Source organism: Nicotiana tabacum, chromosome 18 (genome assembly GCF_000715075.1).
Source record: "Nicotiana tabacum cultivar K326 chromosome 18, ASM71507v2, whole genome shotgun sequence".
NCBI lineage: Eukaryota > Viridiplantae > Streptophyta > Magnoliopsida > Solanales > Solanaceae > Nicotiana > Nicotiana tabacum.
This window is the reverse complement of record NC_134097.1, coordinates 93,954,262-93,961,908: the sequence shown is the minus strand read 5'-3', so window position 1 is coordinate 93,961,908 and position 7,647 is coordinate 93,954,262. Positions and strand designations below refer to the sequence as shown.

Here is a 7,647-nt window from a genome sequence, read left to right as displayed (position 1 = left end):
CATTTGCATCTGACACCTTACTAGTGAAGTAATCCCATCCCACTTGCTCATTGAAGTGCTGCTTCACGTTGGGGTTATGAGGCAGAAGATCCCGCTCTATGAACTGGCGCTCATGAATAAGTGACCTTAGAGGCCACCACCTCCCGGAACTTGTGATATGCCAGCTCACTGACAAACCTCCTTTGCCACACTTCAGGGTTTCTAGTCCTTTCCATACCCCGGTTTGGGTCACACCCCCTCCCTCGGCATCCGGTACCTCATCATCTAAGGGATCTTGTCCAGGTGACGAAGCTGTAGGTGAGGTTGAAACTGAAGACTCACTACCCTCTGCTGAGCGATCAGACGACTCAGTAGAAGAGGCAGCATGAAAAGTAGGAGAGGCTGGGGGTATAGGTTCATCTCTTAACCTATGTCTTTCCGGGAAGTCGGGTACATATGCAGACACTAAATCAGACTTTGAGGCCTCCCGGAAGGGCAAATACTCACTCCCGTGGAATAGGAAGTATCTCTATCTGTAGCTCTGATGCTCTTCCTCATTTTCCCAATTGATTTCTGAACTTCTGGGGTCAATTTAATCTGTCCTCGTCCCCTACCCTGGGAGGACTCCGCTTTCCCTATTTGTTTTTCACTGCATCCTCTAGATTTAATCATTGTCTGCAAGTATAATCTGTCACACCTCCTTTTTACCAACCCGCAAGGGGTATACGGGAGTTTTTCCAATTTAAAGTAACAATCGAAACAAGATTATTTTATTGAAAATTCAGAGTCGCCACTTGGGATAATTTTATGGTGTCCCAAGTCACCAGTTCAAATCCCGAATCAAGGAAAGTTTGACTCTGTTTTACAGTCCGCGAACACAGAAATCCGGGTAAGGAATTCTGTTAACCCGGAAAAAGGTGTTAGGCATTCCCGAATTCCGTGGTTCTAGTACAGTCACTCAACTATTAATATTGGCCTATTATCTGATTTTAATACATGTTTAGACCTATGTGCATTTTAACTTTTGAAAACCCGCTTTTACTTATTAAAAGAATTAATTCAAGGTTATTAATAACATATCGCAAGCCACGCCACATGAAATGCACCCGTGGTTCACGACACATTCTATTTAACCTTGTTGGAAATTAGAACCGGGCCACATGAAATGTACCCTCGAGTTTTAGTAATAGCTGTGATAATTATAATTAATGCTCCTAAAGCAAACTACGAAGTTCATGATTGTTTAGTTCCTAATTCAATGATTGTGTGTGAAAAGACATGTGATTATGGAGTACTTTTACTAAATGAGATTTCATGCTCATGTTCAGCTTCATTTCATTTGAGATTTCACCCCACGGTCCAACATCGTTATCTAAATAATTTACATCCAACAAAACTAAGAACTAGAGTAAACCATCCAGCAGATACACAAAGTAAACATATATATAAATAAGCAATATGGTTATTTAAAGGGACCATGAGCCACGGAAGATGAAATAGTACATTAAATGAATCAATGCTATCAAAAGAGCCACTTAGACGTCCAATTCCATCCCATCCATTCTGCTAATTTCGAACACACACTCAAACCTACTAAACAAACAATGGAATGACACAATAAAGTAATTTAGTATATTAGGGCAAAATAAATGACATTCAAGCACAATAGAAGTATTAAGAGGAATGACTGAAGGCATGACGACTCCACAAAGTATCACTCTGCACCAAATAATCCAACACTAATCAAGGAAAAGGTGTGATGCATATGATTATTGTATTGGTTTGTTCAGTTTGAAAGAGTACATATCTGCCGAAACTTGATCGAGCGAATTGTGCATATGACTCGACGTTAATAAAGAATTCTAAAGAACTATAGGAATTTCTTACTCAAACAAGATAAGAACAACTTCTAAGATAACTAAAAAAAGTACTCTTTTTTTTTATACAAAAAAAATAAAATAAAAATAATTTTTATTCTAAAGCATCTATCTAAAAAGTGTTCCAACAGTTAAGAATGAGATACTAGTAAGGCAAATATGGCTAAACAATATTAGGACACGCCTACAAATATTCGAATAATTAATTTACGGAAGCAAACCATAACACATAGATCTCTAAATGAGCAGATGACTTTTCTTAATTAATAATAATAAAGACTAAAAAGGAAGAAAAAAAACTCAATCACATGTCTAAACCAAATGAAAAGGAACGATCAGCCAAGCTCATAAAGGCATAGAATTTCACATTTGGACAAACAATTGAAAATATTTGCTGATGATATTTTGTCTATTAAATGCTCTAGCAGTCTAATGCAAATTCTACAAAAATAGAAATTTAAACACCTTAACATTACTTAATCATAAAAACAGAGATTTCACTAAAGGAAGTTGGGAGAAAACATCAACCAGAGATCTTACAACACCAAAAGAGATCAATTCACATGCATTAACATTGTAAACTAAACTCTATCTTTTAATGGCTCTTTTGAAGTTTGATTCGCAGTAATTAGAATAGAATAAAGAGGGATTAATCAGAAATGAACCTGTTAAATGTTTCTTCTTTAATATGTAAAGAAAGTATCCATGACATATTCACCAAGATGAAAGTCCGACGAAAATACAACAGCAAGAAGAAATCGGAACCGCGAACTTAAACCTGGAACCAATCTCGAAGGAAACTCCAAATCTGAACACCCAATTCAGCTTGACTCTATTTTTTGAAAACCAAATCCAAAAGGAAGAGATTTCAGAATATATCTTTTACTTTTTCTGAATTGTTTTTTTTTGAAATTTAACAAGAAAACTTGATAAAATCTAAAAATGGAAAGGAGAAGAACGTTTCTCTGCCTTCCTCCCCAATTTTTTTTTTTCGTTTTTTCATTCCTTTCCCTTTTTGTGTATTGTCTGTGTTGCTTTTCAATCGAGAACTAAGAAGAGGAAATCAGAACGCGAAGAGGGGGGTCTGCCGATGGAAAATAGCTAAGATTGTGGCTGATCCTTTTAAATGTAGGGGTTGGCTTCTTTTATAGGTTTAGATTTTTAGGGATATATTTAGGTTAAGGGGTATGAGCCTAGGAATTATGGGCTAGGTCCAAAATTAGGTCTAAAATGGGTCGTTTGAGTCTGAATTTATTTTTTCCCGCAAACGAGACTAAAAATACTATCTCATTTATTAATTAATCCTACTTAACTAAAATAGCTATTAAAATAAGACTGGCCATTAAAACAAAACTATTATTGATATTTTTCAAGATTAAAAATGACTACAAAACATTAATGAAACTATTTTTTGTAATTTTTATTTTCTTGTAATAAAATAAAGTGAAAGGTCAAAATTAGTTGAAATAACGATATTAGTCCTAAATTAAATATTTACATGCTAAAATATAAAAAATCTTGGGGAGGGTCAAAAATCACATGTCTACAGCTACCCCTCATTGACTGGAAACACATAGAGTTTTCAGACAAAGAACGATTAGACATGTTTTTTTTACCTGACCCTTATTTAGAGAGATTAAGGCTAAGAGAAAGGGAATGTGACCGAGCCCTAGTATCTGAGCTGCCTAGGTATCCTTGGCTATAAAGGAATCAGGCCACGTGTAGTTCAGAAGTGAGTGAGATGATAGAGTATGCCAAGGTGGAGAGCCAGTCGAGGTGCCGTTCCACTGAGGTTCCAGTCCGCGCTCCTGATGTTACATCAAAAGTCAAAACATGAAAAAGACTAGCTAAGTCTGTCAACTATGAGTCACAGAATTCCTATCTATTAGTCTTCTGAAACTTAATCTTGAATCTTGAGTGGTTCTTCATGCATACTTTAGATTTGAACCTTGACGCTTGCTAGTTGCAGGTGCTAGTTCATTCTTCTTAAACATTTCAGACCAAAACTGGACATACTATGCTTGTGACTTCAACCATGTCTTGAGCAACCCACATATTTCATCAACTTCTGCATTTGGATTCACTTCTTGCCTTTATCTTTTTTTCTTTTATTGTGACTAACTTCTGTTGATCACCTCGGACTGTTGATTCGCATTCTTGGCGCGAGCTTCTTTTGTTGCTAACATGAATTGTGTTCTGAAGTGAATTCTCTTATTCTCAAGGTAGGCACCTGATTGCTAAACTTGAACCGTCTTCCTTTGACCACTCTTTCCTTCCCTCTGTTCTCCGGGTGGGCTCCTGATTCCAGGCATTTGAATTATCTTCCTTTCCTCCAAAACTTGCCTTGTTCTCCCTTTATTCTCTAGGTAGGCTCCTGATTGCCGAACTTCCTTTGAACCTTGTTTCTTCCCTTTGTTCTCCAGGCGGGCTCCTGATTGCTATCTTCCTTTGAACATTGCTGCTTCCCTTTGTTCTCTAGGTGGGCTCCTGATAACCAACACTTGCTCTGCTTTTTCTCGAAACTTGAACTGCTTCCCTTTGTTCTTCAGGTGGGCCCCTGATTGCTGAACTCCTTTGAACCTTGCTGCTTCCCTTTGTTCTCTAGGTGGGCTACTGATTTCCAACACTTAAATTGTTTCCCTTCCTTAAAACTGGTGTTGTTCTCCCTTGCACTCTAGTTGGGCGCCTGATTGTCAAAACTTTAACTGTATTCCCCTGCTTTCTAGGTGGGCGCCTGATTACCAAAATCTTAGCTGTACTCCCTTGCTCTCCAGGTGGGCACCTGATTACAACACTTGAACTGTATTCCCTTGCTCTTCAGGTGGGCGCCTGATTACAACACTTGAACTGTATTCCCTTGCTTTCCAGGTGGGCGCCTGATTACCAAAACTTTAGCTGTATTCCTTTGCTCTCCAGGTGGGCGCCTGATTGCCAAAACTTCAACTGTATTCCCTTGCTCTCCAGGTGAGCGCCTGATTGCTGAAACTTAAACTATATTCCCATGCTCTCTAGGTGGGCTCCTGACTGCCAAAACTTGAACTGTACTCCCTTGCTCTCAAGGCAGGAGCCTGATTGCCAAAACTTGAACTATATTCCCTTGCTCTCCAGGTGGGCGCCTGATTGCCAAAACTTTAATTGTATCCCCCTACTCTCCAGGTGGGCGCCTAATTTCCAAAACTTCAGCTGTATTCCCTTGCTCTCCATGCGGGCACATGATTGGCGAAACTTGAACTGTATTCCCTTGCTCTCTAGGTGGGCACCTAATTGCCAAAACTTGAACCGTATTTCCTTACTCTCCTGGTGGGCGCCTGATTGCCGAAACTTGAATTGTATTCCTTTGCTCTCCAGGTGGGCTCCTAATTGCTAGAACTTCAACTATATTCCCTTACTCTCCAGGTGGGCGCCTGATTTCCGAAACATGAACTGTATTCCCTTGCTCTCCAGGTGGGCGCCTGATTGCTAAAACTTTAACTGTATTCCATTGCTCTCCAGGTGGGCGCCTGATTGCCAAAACTTGAACTGTATTCCCGTGCTCTCCAGGTGGGTGCCTAATTGCCAAAATTGAACTGTATTCCCGTGCTCTGCAGGTGGGCGCCTGATTGCCAAAATTGAACTATATTCCCGTGCTCTCCAGGTGCGCGCCTGATTTCAACAAAACAGACAAAATAAAGAAAATTTTCTGCCCCGGTTTGGTAGCTGGGCACATTTGTGAGTGTTTATCGAATATTTTAAGAATTTGAGAGTTAGATCCCATTATCCAAGATGGCCCTGACAACTCCTAGTTAAATGTCAGTTTTTAAAAACTGAATTATGTTTTCTAAAGGTATGACTTCCGCTAAATTTGGTTATCTAAGAAAGTCTTAAAACTACATCCCATTATCCAGGAGGGTCCTGAAAGTCAAAAATCAAGTATTATCCTAAGAGTGACAATTTTTACGGTTGAGTTATACTACCCTACAACAGAGCTTACGCTAAATCTTGTTATCTAATAGAAGTCTTAAAGCTAAGTACCATTATTCAGGAGGGTCCTGAAAGCCCTTAATTGAATCCTATCTCAAGCATGAAAACTTTGAAGCCAATTTATGTTCCTTTGGGGTACATTTATGCTAGATTTTGCTACTCATGATTGTTTTGAATTTTAAACTAGGTCCATTTTTCAGGAGGGTCCTGAGAATTTACGGTCAAACATGTCTGGTGCTTGCTTTTCCTTACGGAGGGTTTCTTCGAAACAAACGAAGTTTTCTGCCCCTGTTTCAAATCAAGAAAAATCTTGTCAGTTTTAAAAATATGGTGGTTGGTTTGTGGCCTTGACTTTTAGGGCGATTTCTCCTTCACTTCCCACGATAACTTTGATTTCCACTCGAAGACCTTGCTTGTTTATTGACTAACCACTTTCTTTGTCACCCGTATCATAGAAAATACCTCTTCTCCGTTCAGACCCAATACCTTATATCTGTTGCTTTGCTCATGAACTGACATTTACCAAACCTTTGTGTCTCTCATGAATCCCATAGCACGTCAATTTCCACCCACTCAGTGCGTATGTTGTTCCTTCTTGACTTAAACCACTGGCCTTGGCCTTGAGGTCTATTGCTCCATCACTTTCCATGATAACTTTGATTTCTTCTTGGAAGACCTTGCTTGTCACTGGTTAACCACTTTCTTTGTCAATCTTATCACAGAAAATACCTTTGATCCGTTCACCCTACACCCTTCATCTGTTGCATTGTTCATGAATTGATATATACCAAACCTTTGTATTTCACATGAACCCCAAAGCATGTTGATTGTTACCAACTCAGTGCGCACGTTGTTCTTTCCTGACTTATGCCACTTTGATGTGCTAGCCAGATCCCGTTTTGTGCAATTGGAAAGCTGATGGAAAATTTTGAAGTCATTTCTCACTTATTCTGACCAAATAGACTCAAGAAGAGGAAGTAAACAAGATAAAAGGAACAGAGTAAAGGACAAAGGAAAGAGATGATTCCTAAAAAGAAAACTACAAAGTAGAAACCTATCAGATGCGGATACCAACTCTAATGACCATGACATGCACATGTTGATTAAATGACCTAGTCTGTCAAACAAGTCTGATGTTCAACTCTTATTATACCCCTAAACCGTGAAATTGGGCTTCAATGCTCCGATTATCCATTCTGATTCACAATCCTTTTTCGACTTGTAGTGCCCGAAAGGTTTTCACTATAAAGCCTCTCTCATTTTGTTATTTCTCTCGACTCACCATCGCATCATAGTGCCTGTGAAGGTTTTCACCAATAAGACTCTCTCATTTTGTTCTTTTCTTCTTATTCTCCTCTGATTCTGTAGATGACAAGGCATTAACCATGGTAAAAACATCATATACTCTTGGCATGTCTAAACTCAGCACTCTCAAAGATTATCCGGGAGGTCTTTTTTGGACTGTAATGTGGATTTTGGACAGGGTTAGAAAGAAAGGATAAATGCTCAAAATAACTAAGACAACGAGATTTATTTATTTACAACTCTTGGAATCCATTCTAAAAACTTTGCCCTAATTTCTAAAACAAGGAAATTTGATTCTTCCTTTTTTTGAGATGGAATTTCTAAGACAAAATGCCCCACTCTTGACTTCGCGGGATTATGAAATATTTTATTTAGTATGATCGAACTATAAGGTTGCCTACGTATCTTGTGGTGACAAGAATCAGGTCAAACATAGTTCACAAAGATATGTTTTGTTGTTGCTATTTTTCTTTTTCCTTTTTTCCCTTTTTTTCTTTCCTCTTTTTTTCCTTTCTTTTTTCTTCAT

General features: G+C 38.7%; 1 long non-coding RNA gene across 1 annotated transcript; it reads right to left on the bottom strand.

The window, feature by feature from the left end:
* Positions 1-1,404: 1,404 nt before the first annotated feature.
* On the bottom strand, positions 1,405-2,963 carry LOC107795834 (uncharacterized). Its single transcript, XR_001650254.2, has 2 exons — positions 2,522-2,963; positions 1,405-1,569 (listed from the first exon to the last, which is right to left on the bottom strand). It is a non-coding gene; the product is annotated as an uncharacterized LOC107795834 (long non-coding RNA).
* Between the last annotated feature and the right edge of the window lie 4,684 nt (positions 2,964-7,647).